The sequence below is a fragment of the Mytilus galloprovincialis genome, chromosome 14 (assembly GCF_965363235.1).
Source record: "Mytilus galloprovincialis chromosome 14, xbMytGall1.hap1.1, whole genome shotgun sequence".
Taxonomy (NCBI): Eukaryota; Metazoa; Mollusca; class Bivalvia; order Mytilida; family Mytilidae; genus Mytilus; species Mytilus galloprovincialis.
The window spans coordinates 20585942-20602427 of NC_134851.1; the positions used below are offsets into that span (position 1 = coordinate 20585942).

Consider the following 16486-nt stretch of genomic DNA (forward strand, 5'->3'; position numbering starts at 1 on the left):
TTATGTAAAATACTGTATGTTGTATAAATTATATATGTTATGTGTATACGCCCCCTGGAGACCTAATTTGGAAAAATAAAATTGATCTTATCTTATCGTATAGTGATTAATATTATAACTATTACTGATGTACCCCGTTTTTGACATTCTTACCAATTATATATAAAAAAGAAGATGTGGTATGATTGCCAACTCTCTACAAGAGACCAAAATGACACAGACATTAACAACTATAAGTCACCGTACGGCCTTCAACAATGAGCAAAGCCCATACCGGATAGTCAGTTATAAAAGACCCCGAAATGACAATGTAAAACATTTCAAACGAAAAAACTAACTGCTTTATTCATATAAAAAAAAAATGAACAAAAAAACAAATATGTAACACCTAAACAAACGACAACCACTGAATTACAGGCCCCTGACTTGGGACAAGCACATACATACATAATGTGGCGGGGTTAAACATGTAAGCGGGATCCGAAACCTCCCTCTAACCTGGGACAGTGGTTGTATAACAGTACGACATAAGAACGAACTATAAAAAATAGTTGAAAAAGGCTTAAATCATCAGATGGACAAAAATACAGGTGGACGTGGTCGGGTACTTGTACATCCCAACAACAAAAAACACTAGGAACAGATCTGGGAGTACTCGCAGTTAACTGACAGCTAGATCAAAGCCACTAACAACTAATAAAAAAAGACTATATTATGTCCGTTTGTTTTGTTCACACATCGTTGCTAATATAATGTATTTTTTTCCGACTGTCATACAGGTTCGAGGTTAAGCTAGATATACAAAAAGAAATGTTTGTACCAAGTCAAAAATATTACAGTTGTATTCCATTCGATTGATGTGTACGAGCTTTTGATTTTGACATTTGATAATGAACTTTCCGATTTGAATTTTCCTGGTGGTTCGATATTTTTGTTACATAATTCTTTGATCATTCATTAAGTCATGGTCATCAAATACAGCAAAGCTTATTCATTTTACATAGACTGATTGTTGGTCAGTTCCTTCCCTTTGTCATCCGGTTTGTTTTGTTTGCTCATGTTCGTAATCTAGTGATATTGCGAGGGTTTGTTTTCTTATTAGTATATTGCAAGGGATCAATTGCTTCCCTCTTTGCCATGGTCCCAGGTTGTGTGCTATTTATGTTGCCATGATTTGTGTGATATCCTTGTTGACAAGGTTAGCTTGATACCAACGTGGTCAGGGTTCGTTGCTATCGATGTATTCATGGTTCGTGCTGTATGTGTTCTTTTTCCTGTCATGTTGTCAGGGTTCGTTTACTAGCCATCATGGTTTTCGTCGTTCATGACTCGTAAGTAATGGATACAATTTGCATATATCTTCATCTTCGTACTTTATTTGGCCTTTTTAACTTTTTTGGATTCGAGCGTCACTGATGAGTCTTTTGTAGACGAAACGCGCGTCTGGCGTATATACTAAATTTAGTCCTGGTATCTATGATGAGTTTATATATAGACCAACTAATAATTTGGATACAAATTTCCTTTATGTTACAAGTAGTATGTCGGAAATGTATTTTCATCTTACAATTTGCGATACATATTGTAAAGTTTTAAAGGAGATTGAACTTTATTCATCAAAAAATTTAACTGAATATTTAATCCGTGTACCTTTTAAAATCAACACAGACTAAAATTCATATCATCATATCTCATTTTAACCATCAAATTAATTTCAGTCAATAAAATACAAATATAATATATAACCTCAATAAGTCAGATTTACACTTTTCTATTGAAGTATTGATTATTATTTCTAGTATGCCAGTCTGATGCTGATTATATTTATCATTTTATTCATTGCATGAACGATTATTAATATATTTTGAATTTTAAAATTTTATACAAACGGTCAGTAACCTTCAAAATAAGTTAAATACAATATATAAAAGTCGTTTGATCATTAACTTGTTAACAATTAAGAGTAAAAAGAGCGAGAAACAAGATAAATAAGGAAAATGGGAAGTCAACTTTTTTCCAAAAATTCAATAAAATTTCAATAGTGATTTGATCAATCAGAATAAAGTTCATTTCCTGTTACCGCATCGATTTCAATGTTCACCCCATTCTACCTTATATTTTGGTAATTACACATCAGTCAGTGAAATCTCAGTTTTTAAAATTTTTATTGCAACAGAACAAGAGGTTCCAAAAGTCTCTAACACACAGTATTATCGACTTAATACTTAATATAATATATATATATATATATATATGATTGGGAAGTACTTAATATAATATATATATATGATGGGGAAGTACTGACATTTTTGAAAATGCATTGGTGGCCTTCGGTTGTTGTCTGCTGTTTGGTCGGGTTGTTGTCTCTTTGACTTTGACATATTCCCCATTTCCATTCTCAGTTCTATTTTTAGATTCACTGCATGGAAGCATTCGTTATGGAGAAGGTTGGGGTATCCAGGACCGATACCATTCCCTCTTCTTGGTAATCTTAAAGACATGGCACCTAAGGTAATACTGTAATGGTGGATTAATTGATTGATTAACAGATTTAAAAAAAAAATTTCAGCCCTAAATAGAGTTTATGGATATTTAAGGAATGACTGTAATATTTTTTCTGTCTATGAAGTAATAACATCAACAATGTGGGATACACCTAATACCTCGCGTAAGTGGTTATTTAAAAGTGTGCACCCCATTGTTTATGTTATTTCGAATAGACAAAAAAGAAATATTACAGTTATTCCTTATAATTTAATTCTAAATTTCCATTTCAAGCCGGAGTAAATCATGAAAAAACGTTAATGATGTAACGGTCAAATGACCAAACTGTTTTACTCTCGTCAAGTTTTATCAAAAGCCGATGAACTATCAAGGACAACTAGACAAGAATTTCCCTTCCTGGATTTTGCATGAACAAATTCCGTTTTATGTCAACGTCCATCATCTCCTGTCATTTCGGAATGTACCCTTAATTTTACCAAATATCCTTTTGTATTATGAATGTTATTACTTTATGAATTAAAAAATGTAGATGTCATTTTTTTTGGCAGGGCGTAAGCAAGAATGATCAAGACTTAGTTCCAAAGTATGGTGGTGTTGTAGGGTAAAATATTACACATAATACATCTTTATACTTATCAACATTTTTTGTGACTCAAAGCGTTTAGAATACAGTTCAATATTTTTAATATCAGGTTGTAATGGAATAAATAGCTACAAAGGATTCGTTCTACCTTAAATAAAAAGCAAGGTTTTGATAAATAAGCCTATAATTTGCTTACTTCGGATTATACAGGGTAAGACTTTGGTATTGTTCCAAATTTTCCAATCCAAATGAGATATAACAGCATTGTCCTCATCTTTGATCTTCAGAAGTACTTCTTTAAGAAGTGGCTAGTTTTTAGAGATTCAATGTATTTGTTGTATAAAATGTGTATGATTACATGCTTATATAACATGTATTATATTTGATCATTGATAAGTTCACCTTTTATGGTAAAATTAAACCTTGATTTTAAGCATGGAATAAATATCCATAGTTACACCTTTAAAAAAAAGATACATGACACAAGCTTTAATGTTATACAATATTTGACCGTGTACTGCTTGAATTTTTCAGAATATTTAATGGCACGATCCCTGTACTATTAGTAACTGATCCAGATCTAATCAAAGAAATATTCATTAGAGAATCCGAAACATTTACAAATCGTGTAGTGAGTATTTGCAAAAGAGTTCAGACGGTGCAAGGTTATATCCAAGGCCTGTAATTTTATAAAAGCTTTCGAAGGTCGTGATTATTTATTTACAATAACTTGTCTTATGTAACAATTCAGGAATATGTTATCTATTCGTATGATGTGTTTGAGCTTTTGATTTTGACATTTGCTTAGGGACTTTCGGTGTAAAATTTTCTAGGGATTTTGGCATATTTGTTATTTTACTTTTTATATCTACATTTTTCAATTGTGTTTTTGTCGAGCCTGCAACTTTTGTTGCAGAAAGCTCGACATAGGGATAGTGATCCGGCGGCGGCGGTGTTAGCTCACTTCTTAAAAGCTTTATATTTTAGAAGGTGGAAGACCTGGATGCTTCATACTTTGTATATAGATGCTTCATGTTACGAAGTTTTCGTCAGTCACATGTCCAATAACCTTGACCTCATTTTCATGGTTCAGTGACTACTTGAAAAAAAAGTTCAAATTTTTTGTAATGTTGAATTCTCTCTTATTATAAGTAATAGGATAACTATATTTGATATGTGCGTACCTTGCAAGGTCCTCATGTCTGTCAGACAGTTTTCACTTGACCTCGACCTCATTTCATGGATCAGTGAACAAGGTTAAGTTTTGGTGGTCAAGTCCATATCTCAGATACTATAAGCAATAGGGCTAGTATATTCAGTGTATGGAAGGACTGTAAGGTGTACATGTCCAACTGGCAGGTGTCATCTGACCTTGACCTCATTTTTATGGTTCAGTGGTTATAGTTAAATTTTTGTGTTTTGGTGTGTTTCTTCATACTATATGCAATAGGTCTACTATATTTGTTGTATGGAATGATTGTAAGATGTACATGTCTAGCGGGCAGATGTCATGTGACCTTGACCTCATTTTCATGGTTCAGTGGTCAAAGTTAAGTTTGTGAGTTTTGGTCTTTTTACCTAATACTATATGCCTTAGGTCAACTATATTTGGTGTATGGAAATATTTTATGATCTTTATGTCAGTCGCGAAGGTTTTATTTGACCGTGACCTCATTTTCACAGTTCTTTGCACAGTGTTCAGTTTTTGTGTTTTGGTCTATTTTTCTTTAACTATAAGTAATGGGTCAACTATATATGTTGTATAGAAGCATTGTTAGCTGTACATGTCTGCCTGGCATGGTTCATCTGACCTTGACCTCATTTTCAAGGTTCATTGGTCTTTGTTGAGTTATCTTGGTTAATGTTAAGTTTATGTGACAGTTGTAATAAAGCTTAGCTTTATACTCAGGACTATCAACATAATATCAATGATTAGTATAGAAGGCGAGACATTTCAGCGTGTACACTCTTGTTAACTTTTAACAAACATGGCCTCAATAGGAGAAGGATATGGCGTTGTGAAAAATAAGACTGTTTTTCAGACCATGTGTAATCCGTCATAATTTGTCTTTATGTGCATGTTTATTTTGTATTGTATCAAAGATAGCTTGTAATTTGTTTCCTTATTTGTATAGTTCATACACTGTTCGTTTACGTTTCAATGATCAAATCAGGATCGCAAAACATATGCACTATTCATTGATGGCAATAACGAACAAAGAGTTAAATTGACTTTTATATCAACATGATCAACTTTACTGCATGTTGCGAATGCACATCAATATACACATGTTAAAACGATGATTTTATCTTAAAGGTTATATTTCCTGCCGATGAGGTGCTCCAGGGTCAGATTTCTGTATCTGAAGATGAACACTGGAAATTCATTAGAAGCATTATGCAGCCTACGTATACTTCAGGAAATCTGAAACATGTATGTCTAAAACAAGTGTCAAACAAATTATTGTATAAAGTTATCTTTCTGAATTTTACTTTTTGTCATGGAAATCCATTCAACTTTTAAGCCTCTATTTTGTAGATTTTGATAGTAAAGTTATGATCAAATATTAAATTTCCATTATTAATTGACTGCTCTAAGTATAGATATAATGTCTCATTTATACAAAATGATTACGTACCAAGTTGCAATATCAGTTCTTTTTCGTACTTCCCATTTCATTGAGCGGTATTATGCACATTGCAAATTAATGTTGTTTTGATCTTAAACACAACAATTGAATCGAACCACGATTTGGGTCCTCGTTGACTGAGTGGTATTAGAATTTCATCTAATGTTATCATATCCTGTCATATACAAAAACCGAATTTGTGAGTTCGAACCCTTCAATTGGCAGATGCGTTCGACTCCCATTCTTTACTGTCTATGATTTTCCGATTTTCTTGACAAAGGTCGGTGTTTGTCATTGGATCTCTTTTCCATTAACAGCTGACTTCTACAATAAATATGTTTATTCCATCGAATCTTTTGGTACGATTTTACTTTTTGATATCGAGAATTATTTGTTATTTAAAATATGTTGTGTAACTTACATACTTCATGTTGTAGATCAAAAGTTCCTGATGAAATTTAATTTTAAATATTTGATAGATTCTACCAACGGTACAGAAGTCTTGTGATGATCTTGTCAATGTAATTGCACAGAGAGTTGCAGGTGGTGCCGTCATAGAAATGAAAAAGTGGGTTTATCGTTTTTTTTATAGTCTAAGTACTCTGTAAACAGCTTGATTATTTTTCTTATGATTTTTAAAATTTATTTTGTCCAAATACAGTAATTTAGCAATGTTCAAATCTCTTAATTTAACCGATTAGGAAGAAACAAATCAACTTTTTTCTACACTGTACACTCTACTGCTTATCAGTCGTTTTCACATTTTGATTCAGATTAAATTTAAGTTAGTGTTTATTTAAAAAAATAATTGGAAAAAACATGTGAAAAATGAAAATTTTTGCTTTACCAAAAGTATCTCAAAAACGAAATTTACAACAAAAAAAAAAAAAAGATATATGGCTAAAGTTTGTAATTGTTTTTTCATGTGGAACACATTCAGTTGATTTACTGGTCATCCATTTGCAATCTTTATATAAGATGACCTGCCTAATGGAAATAGCAATTACTTCATCCTTGTATAGTAACGATGGTAACATATTGATTTGACTAGTTACAAACGGCATCCAGACCACAAATTGGAATTGAACCCAGTTGAGTCTGCTTCGATAGAAAAGAAGTTCCAAATCTTTAAAACTATAAGGCATTTTGTTAACGTACATAGGAACAAGTACTGTAAACCAACTTATTTTCGTGGATACTTTATTTTGCGGTCAGCTCTTTCTATCACACTTCGCGGCGATTTAAATTCGCAACTTTCAAATTCACTTAAAGTTGTACGATAAGGATAATGCAAATAAATTGCTCGTGAAAATTAGTTGGTTAACAGTAACCGCAGCAACATAAAATTTTAATACCGTATTGAAGGTAGCTTATTAAATGCTACTAATTATTATGTCCATTTTTGTCTCTCATTTCGCTAATGTGCTTTGTATGTATGCCTTTTTGTGTTTCGTTGTTGACTTATTGTTTGTTTTTATATTGATTAAGATTATAACACATTGTTGACTGCTGTTCCCCTATTTTCGACATTTTGATCTAATGTCTGTTTGTTTACTTATCGTTATAATTATTATTGAATTATATGAGACTGTCATACGTGTGAGGGGTTTAGCTAGCTATAAAACCAGGTTAAATCCCCATTTTTATAAATGGAAACAATGCCTGTACCAATAATTATCGTAGGTACTAGGAGTATAATTTAGTACATCAGACGCGCGTTTCATCTACGTAGGACTCATCAGTTACGCTCATATCAAAATAGTTATAAAGCCAAACTAGTACAAAGTTGAAGAGCATTGAGGATCCAAAATTCCAAAACAGTTGTGCCAAATACGGTTACGGTAATCTATGCCTGGGATAAGAAAATCCATAGTATGTCAAAAAATACAAAGTTTTGTAAACTGGAAATTTATTAAAAAACCAAGTCAGGAATGTGACAGTTATTATATACATGTTCGTCTGATGTGTTTAAGCTTTTGATTTTGCCATATAATCAGAGACTTCCCGTTATGAAATTTCCTTGGAGTTCTTTTTTTTTTTGTTATTTTAATTTTAAGTTACAATTAATTTCCCAATACTTGATATTACCACATATAATTCTCTGGTCCGGTGCATAACGTTTGCGCGCATAACCATTACATTTGCGCGCAAAAATCATTACGTTTGCGCGCAGCTTTTGATTACATTTGCGCGCATTTTTTACAGGTAAACTCAGGTAAAATACAGGTAATAATACTGATTTATTAGGGGAAAAAGTGATAAAGCTGCATATTTTTTTCAGATACAATTCAACAGGCAAAGGTGTTTGCAAATTTTTAAGAAAATCTGCGACATAGCCCATTTATTGTGACTTGACCTTTAGATAAAACAGAGTTTATACTTGTTTTAGAATTCAATATGAACACTATTAGACCATTGGGTTTCCCGTTTGAATGGTTTTACACTAGTAATTTTGGGGCCCTTTATAGCTTGTTGTTCGGTTTACTATTATAAATTGTTATTTGGATGGAGGGTTGTCTCATTGGAACTCACACCACATGTTCCTATATATAATTTGAATGACAAACTATTTCTAAAATTGATAATTAATAGTCATAATTATCCGTTATGAAAAAAACAAATTGGATAGGGTAGGTGTCGTTGCTTCATGAAGTCAGACGAACCAAATTATTACTATGAACCCTAATACTTGTTAAATACAGGAATTTCGATTTGAACTTTTGGATCTGAAATGATTACTCCTTAAATGTTTTTTTTTACTATTTGTAGAATTTGCGGTGGATATACAATGGATGTGATTTGTAGCACAGCTTTTGGTCTTCATTCAAACTCGCTCAAAGAACCCGACAATGATTTTGTGGCATACTCCGCCGGGATTCTTACGTCTAATCTTGTTAGGCCATTTTTTATTATGTGTAGTAAGTAAAAATAAATTTCAATTCACCGAAAATATATATTACAGCATAATCTTCAGTCATCGTTATAGAAACACGCAGCATTATTAATTAAGTTGACGAGAAGGATATTATAGTGTAAAAAGTTTTATTTGCAAATTCCTGCTTTTTGTTTTATTAAACTATAAACTTTCGATACTAGCAGTTATTTTTTCAATCAAAAATTGATACACATCCGATATATCGCGTTTAATTTACGTAGACAGAAACCAGTCTCTGATGTACAGTAGTTGTCGTTTGTTTATGTTATTTATACATGTTTCTCGTTTCTCGTTTTTTATATAGATTAGATCGTTGGTTGTCCCGTTTGAATGGTTTTACACTAGTAATTTTGGGGCCCTTTATAGCTTGTTGTTCGGTGTGAGCCAAGGCTCCGTGTTGAAAACCGTACATTGACCTATAAGGGTTTACTTTTTTAAAATTGTTATTTGGATGGAGAGTTGTCTCATTGGCACTCATACCACATCTTCCTATATCTATTGTCCGATATAGAAACAGCCCACGATTGACAAAGAGCAGTATATTGTATTAACAAAGTATGATAACAGAAATAAGTCGTTAATTTGCAAACGGATTGTTATTAAATACTTCAAATATCGAGTTGAAAACTATAATTTGCGTTCAAAAGAAATAGTTTTTTTTTGATAAAGTGATTATTTTGACGTTGTTCAAATTGCATGTCTAGAAAATTGAATACAATTTGAATCTTTTTCTTGACGTACCCTTCTTTAATATCCATTGCATGAGTGTAGCTTGAAGTAAATATATTTTTTTATCATTATTTGAGTGTTTTTTTTGCACATCATCATACCAGAAACGCTTAAAATATTTCCACCTTTGACATGTCTAATAACCTTATATATCATCTCAAGAATATTTCGAAATATGTTTTGTTGGTGTTAAGGGGCGGGTTCTATATGTAGGGTATTTCATTTAAAACAAAAAAGGTGGCATCCTTCTTTTATTTTTTAATGATTGGTTTTCCACTGAACATTTAAATAGTCATAGAGCTAATAGTATTCGATGAAAAGGACCTGAAATGATTGCCAAATCCATCTAAGGTCAACTGAGAGAGATATACCGAACTTTTGTTAAAGGGAAGTAATATTTTCCCGGACTTTTTCGGAACATCTCTCCAAGTACGTATGAAAATAACAAAGTGATACGATAATTTTACTTCTTAAAGCTATAAACAAACAATTTTAGAAACGTTTGTTCAACTGTGTCATTAATTGATCATACAATTTCTTTTTTAAGTGGTATTTCCGTTTTTGAAGAATTTGATGGGAATCCTATTCAAGGTCCCAAAATTTGGACGAAATGTTGAAGAGTTTTTCAGGAACGTGGTGTCCCAGATTATTGCAGACAGAAAGATAAACAACAATGTACGAAAGAATGGATGAGTAAATCATTCATTAAGTGTAATTCTTTTTTATAAATTATACGACGGTAACAACAACACTTTTACAGTAGTCAAACAACAGTTGTGTGGAATACTATTTGTAGGAGTTATTATAAAATGTATAGCTAGCCTTTTTGGCGTTGATCTAATCATTTGCACACACCAGTAGGACGTCATTGATTCATCAAACTGAAAAAGAAACATTTGCCAACTTTGTAGTACTCTTCAGAATGTAATAGAATTTGTCAAAAGTGTAAATATTTTGTATGATATGGGCAAAAATCACACATGTCCGTTGCCATGTTCTACTCGTAATATATTGTATAAATAATGAAATTATACTTTTTGAAAGAAACTACAATATTGATACCTTAAGCAATTATAATTTTGCCACACATACCATGTTGAATACCTGCAATAATTTCTGAAGCACATTGAAACAACCCCTTCCCTAAGGTCTTAAGTGGTGTTTGTGTTGCACAGTCTTAAGTTTTATATTATATACATAATCAACTGCTGTTTCAATTGTTTTCATAATTTAGCCGATCTCTTTTCGACTGTTTTGATTTTATATCATTCACCTCTTAGTTCTATCCATCAGTTTAGAAATTACTTTGTATTTTATATTATCATATTGTCAACGCACTACCCAATAACCGTTCATGTTATTGCTTTATAGGAAACAAGGCTCTTTGGTTGTTTAAACGTCAAAAGGCAAACAAATCATGCTCAGACCTATCTATCGTGATAAAACGTAAAATGATATAGTTATGTGATGTAGTAGAACACATATTCAATAAAGACAAAATACAAAAAAATAAATGCCACATCATCACAACTAATTGTGAGGATGGTGATACTCACAACAATTGTAAATGTGAATGTCGTTGCATTGATGGGATTAACAGATTTTGCAAAACCATGTTTTGAAAAATTTATAACCGAAACGAAATATTGTTAAAACTGTATGATTACGACGGTTTTTTTTTGTGTTCTTTTTCAGAATAGTTTTCGAGATTTTTTTCAATCAATGATAACAGCTCAAAACGTCAAACCTAAAAGCAGTGCACCCAAAAAAGACACTAAAGAAGAGATTCACACTGCACACAATAATAAAGGTAGTATGTTAACATTCAAGACATGCCACTCAGAAGGTTTATTTGGGCTAATGCGTTCTTGGTAGACATTTCGATAATTATGTTTTTTGGTAGGTGTCGCCAGCCAGGTGGAAATAGCATAATATTTTTAAAGCGAAATAGTGTGTCTGTCATCTTTGATTTTATTTGATTAATACCATTAGTATATATGAACATGCATTAATACTTCTACTACAACTACTACCACTACTACTGCAGCTACTGATAATGGTATTACATAGAAATTGTTCAATATTAATGATAATAGTAGTCCAATCTGTGGATGCAGACGTACTAATACTACTCTTTCTACTTCTTATTAAAATAAGTGTGTATGCCTGACGTGTGGTTCGTCTACACAAGACTCATCAGTGACGCTCAAATAAAAAAGGTGGAGCATTGAGGCCCAAAAAATACGAACGGAAACAAGTTGACATAGAAATAGATCATATTCATTTTTCTGCATTGTTTAAGACATTTATTCCTTCAAATACAATTTATTATGATATTCAGTTTGTATATTTACAGAGAAACATATACATGATATAGTCACTGATTATTTCAATCTATAATTCATCATTCATCCACTACATTATATGTTAAAAAAAAACTTGCAACAAGGTCATTATTTGGTAATACTAGTATATGTTGTTATATATGTTTTAGGAATGACCGAGGATGAAATAGTAATGAATGCGATGATTTTCTTTGGAGCTGGGTATGACCTTACATCTAATACGCTTATGTTTGCTGTCTATGAACTCGCCTTACATACAGAAATGCAGGAGAAACTTTTTGAAGAAATTGACAATGAATTAGGAAAGGTAACTTCATATTTATATTAGAAAAATCAATATAATAGAAAATTAATTAATGTAATTTGTGTATTTGTCATAACTCAGCAATTGTTTGGTCACTTTACATAGCAAGGAAACATCTTACGTTACTGAAAGTGGCCATTTTGCTTTCTGTGCATCCGTCGTTTCATCTTATAGTTCTGTAATTCTGTACCACGTTAACATTTTAAGTTAAGGTAGTTAATCATTGAGTTGTGGTCACATCAGTAGAGGCTTAGGACACATTTTCATCATGAAAATTTGATACAAATTTAATGTTTTTATGACCGACCTACGATAGTAGAGGTGGCATTATATTTTCTGGTCTGTGTATCCGCCTGTCCGTTCGTTTGTTCGTCCGTTCGTCTGTCAGTCCCGCTTGAGGTTAAAAGTTTTGGTCAAGGTAGTTTTTGATGAAGTCCAATCTACTTCAAACTCAGTACACATGCTCCGTATGACACATGTGACATGATCTTTCTAATTTAAATCCAAAATTATATTTTACCCCTATTTCACGGTCCTCTGAACATAGACAATGATAATGCGAGTGGGGTATCCGTGTACTGCGGACACATTCTTGTTACCATAATTTCACTGATCATTTAACATAGGAATGTCATAAAAATTACATTTTCTGTATTGCTTATAGGATGCTCCAACGTATGAATCTATTTCAAGCTTACAATACCTAGATATGTTTTGTCTGAAGTTCTCCGTCTTCATGCAGCGTTTCACAGGTAAATGCGCACATACGTTATGCAATTCTGCGAATAGATAAAGAATATCTATGTGAAGAAATTTTAGATGTTGATCGTATAATGTTCAATTAAATAAGGTTAATGATTCATTAATACATGCAGATACGGCTTCAAGATGACATTAAACCGATTTATATATACACTATAACAGTTTAGCTGTTTGCTTTTGAAATCATTGAAAAAAGTGTTAAAAATTGACCTGTCTTAAAAAGAGGTTTTTTTTTTTTAAATGTGAGGAAAGAGTTCTTACACTATACAATTATTGACTTTCGATTTTTGTTGATACAATGATTTATTAACTCCAGAGATACGTTTTTCACCGAGTAAAACGGACGAGAATGAATGTCATATCACTGGCGTTGATAAATCATTGTAGCAACTAAACTCAAAGGGCAACATTCTTTTTAAAAGTTCAGGCTTTTTTTTTTATCCTTCTTCAGTTTTCTACTATTTGATAATGATACTTTTCAAAATTTCATTGTCATAAAATACATATAATATACCTTTTTGTTTTGACGAACAGTCAAAGTTCGCTACATGATTGTGTATAATTTTAACAGTTTTTCCATATAAGTTCAAATTCACTAGGTTACATTCGAAATTGTCAAAGAATATTTTCCATAGAATTTTTAGCAACAATGCAATTTACAAACAAAATTGGTATTTGGTGTTTTATGAGATATGTTAGTTAATTTAAGATGTACTAACTTGTTATAGATGTATGTTAACACTACACAACTTTCTAATAGGATCAATCGATATACAAAGAATGACATTACAGTTAATGGTATGTTTATACCCAAAGGAACTGACGTTACAATACCAATATCGGCATTACACAGGATTTCACAGTACTGGCCAGACCCAGAACAATTTGATCCACAAAGGTATCATTTATATAAATTGTCTACACTTAACCCATTTCCTTTCTGAGTGTGATTTTTCACTATATGCATTTACAGTCTTGTTTGCTGACAAATATGACTTAATTTAAAGGCATCTTTTAAAAAGGAAACAATTGTGAAACATTTAATGTATAATTGGAACAACTGCGATTGTCACTTGCTAAGGTTTAGTATCGAGCAGAGAAAGCAATTGGTTCGATTTTAGGTATGGTCAAACAAAACAATGTGAAATTAATATTTGATGGTCGTCTATAGACAGCGGTATTAGAATTAGTACAGATATGATAACAGCAATACAAAAAAAATACTAAAAACATAACAAAACAAAGCAAATTGCAAAATAAGAAAAAAAAGGGGTGTCGTTAAATTTAATGCTTGATATGTTTGATATTTAAATAGGTTTACACAAGAAAACAAGGCAAAGAGGCCAATGTATAGCTACTTACCTTTCGGACTTGGACCACGTGTTTGTGTGGGAATGAGGTTGGTTGTCATGGAAACAAAGATGGCACTTATAGCAATGATTCAGAATTTTAAGTTTTTTTCATGTTCGAAAACGGAGGTACGTACAAAATAAATTTGATTTTTTTATGTATCTACATAGGGAGTATACGTGACAAAACGAAATATATAAGTTAGTGATATGCGAAACTTATGTCACAAGGAAAGAATGTGTAATTCACGAAGAATGAAGTATAAGAATATTAGAAACACACGCTTCTACATCGCTATATAAATTACAGACACATTCAACGTTAGAAAAAAATTATTTTCTTGATAAGGGAATATGGGTTATTTTCCCCGTTCCATTAACGTGAATCTATATGTTTTCTTAAATATTATTACAATTTAGGGGAAACATTAGTTTTCGGATGGTAATTTCTCATTTGTTCATTCAAAATATACAAGTCAAAGTAAATCAATCAGGGGATCGAAGTAACAGCCAACATATTGGTTCAAATGGACGGATCGGGTACACATATAATTTAAAAGTCAACATCAGCCGTGATGTGAAGACTCGCCAGGTCAAAACGTCATGAAAGAGATTAGTCGAGAGTACATAAGATATAACGCGTGCTCGTTTCAGATACCCGTATAATTCAAGCAAAAGTTATGTTAAAAGAATGTTGACATCTAATAATTCGATGATAATGGGTTGCTGAAATATACCAAAAGAAGAAAAATGAGCAAAATAAATAAAGAGGACAGAAAATCATCCTCATAAAGAACTGAGAAGTTCCTATTTTATTACAGATACCAATACCACTGGAAAAAGGACTTTTGGCAAGACCACTGAATGGGGTATATCTGCGAGTAGAGAAAAGATAGAGTACAAAACCAACGAGAACTTTTGCACCTCTAATATAGCATCTATATATCGTATTTTTTAAAATAATTCGAATGCATAATGCATATTTTATTATATAAATCACATTGTTTTATTTTTTAAGGTTTATTTCTTTGGCTGTAAGAAATGACATGCACGTTTACACATCATGCACAGTTTTATCGTTAACAATAGTATACCTATATATATTATTGCATTTAATGTATCGGATGTACATGTCATGATTTATTTTAACTTTAATTTATATGTATGTTATTCTTTATGTAAATAACTTACAACACAATTATGTTTGTTTGAATTTTGCAGTCAGTTGTGATTTTATTTATGTGATGAATATTTACACAGTTTTGGCTAGTGGATGCCAACTATTGTTACATTAACCTGGCAAGGAGGAGGTGTTCTGGGGGATGGCATCCACTTTTTTAGCGATCAATGCATTTGAACTGGAACATACAGTTGTATCCTGGGTTAGGAAACCCTTTTGAAAATGGTTGCTTATCCAATTTGTCAATATAACTGAACTATAAACAACTGTCATACAATGGGCAGGCAGATACCCATTTGAAATTAAGCAAAACGAAATCGAACTCTTTGTTACACAAAGTCAAAAAGGCCAAGTTGGTATATGTCTATTGTTAATATATATGATGCATGGGTTTAAAAGATCAATAAAGGTGCGTAATGGAGTATTTTATGCAGCTTATATACGTATTTTCACTTAAGTTATAGTTTTTAGTTTCGAAATATTTGTAAACTTTTGAACACAACTGCAGAAAGATAATATATTAATCTTTTAAAGCATTTCTTTTTATCTCCCACCCTGAAATATTTTTCGGCTATATATGGAAATTATTTTATCGAACAGAAAAAGTCGAGTGCTCCTTTATGTTCAGAGGCGTTTGATGTTTATCAAAGGTATTGCAAATTATGGCCGTGCTTACACCACAAAAACTTCTATAAATACAGACAATCTGATGCTTCTAGGAACGTTTTAAGGCATGGCAAAACCTGTAAACTAGTTATATTTACTCTGTTTTTATGAAAAATAAGAACTGACCGGGATTTTGATGTGCATTTTTTCAGACTGCAAAATATACCAAAACAAACAAACACAAGAGATTTATTTGACAAAGTCAACTCAGTTGAACAGTTTAAATCACCTGTTGTTTACCGATTTCTATTGGTTTTTTTAATGTAATTAGTTAATACTTCAGTTTTATCATGTATATCTTTTATAAAGTCATTTTATAAAATTTACTGTTTGCAAAAATATAAATTGCTCTAAATAATAAGGATGTTCTTATCCCAAGCAGAAAACTCTAGCCGTATTTGGCACAACGTTTTTGAACCTTTAATCGTCAGTGCTGTACAACTTTGAACTTGTTTTGACTTTCGAAATTTTGTATCTGGGCGTCACTAGTAAGTCTTG

At 31.9% G+C, this 16486-nt stretch overlaps 1 pseudogene; it reads left to right on the forward strand.

Annotated features, from left to right (window-relative positions):
- The first annotated feature begins 2499 nt into the window (after window positions 1–2499).
- Window positions 2500–16138, forward strand: LOC143059391 (cytochrome P450 3A24-like; annotated as a pseudogene).
- Window positions 16139–16486: the final 348 nt, after the last annotated feature.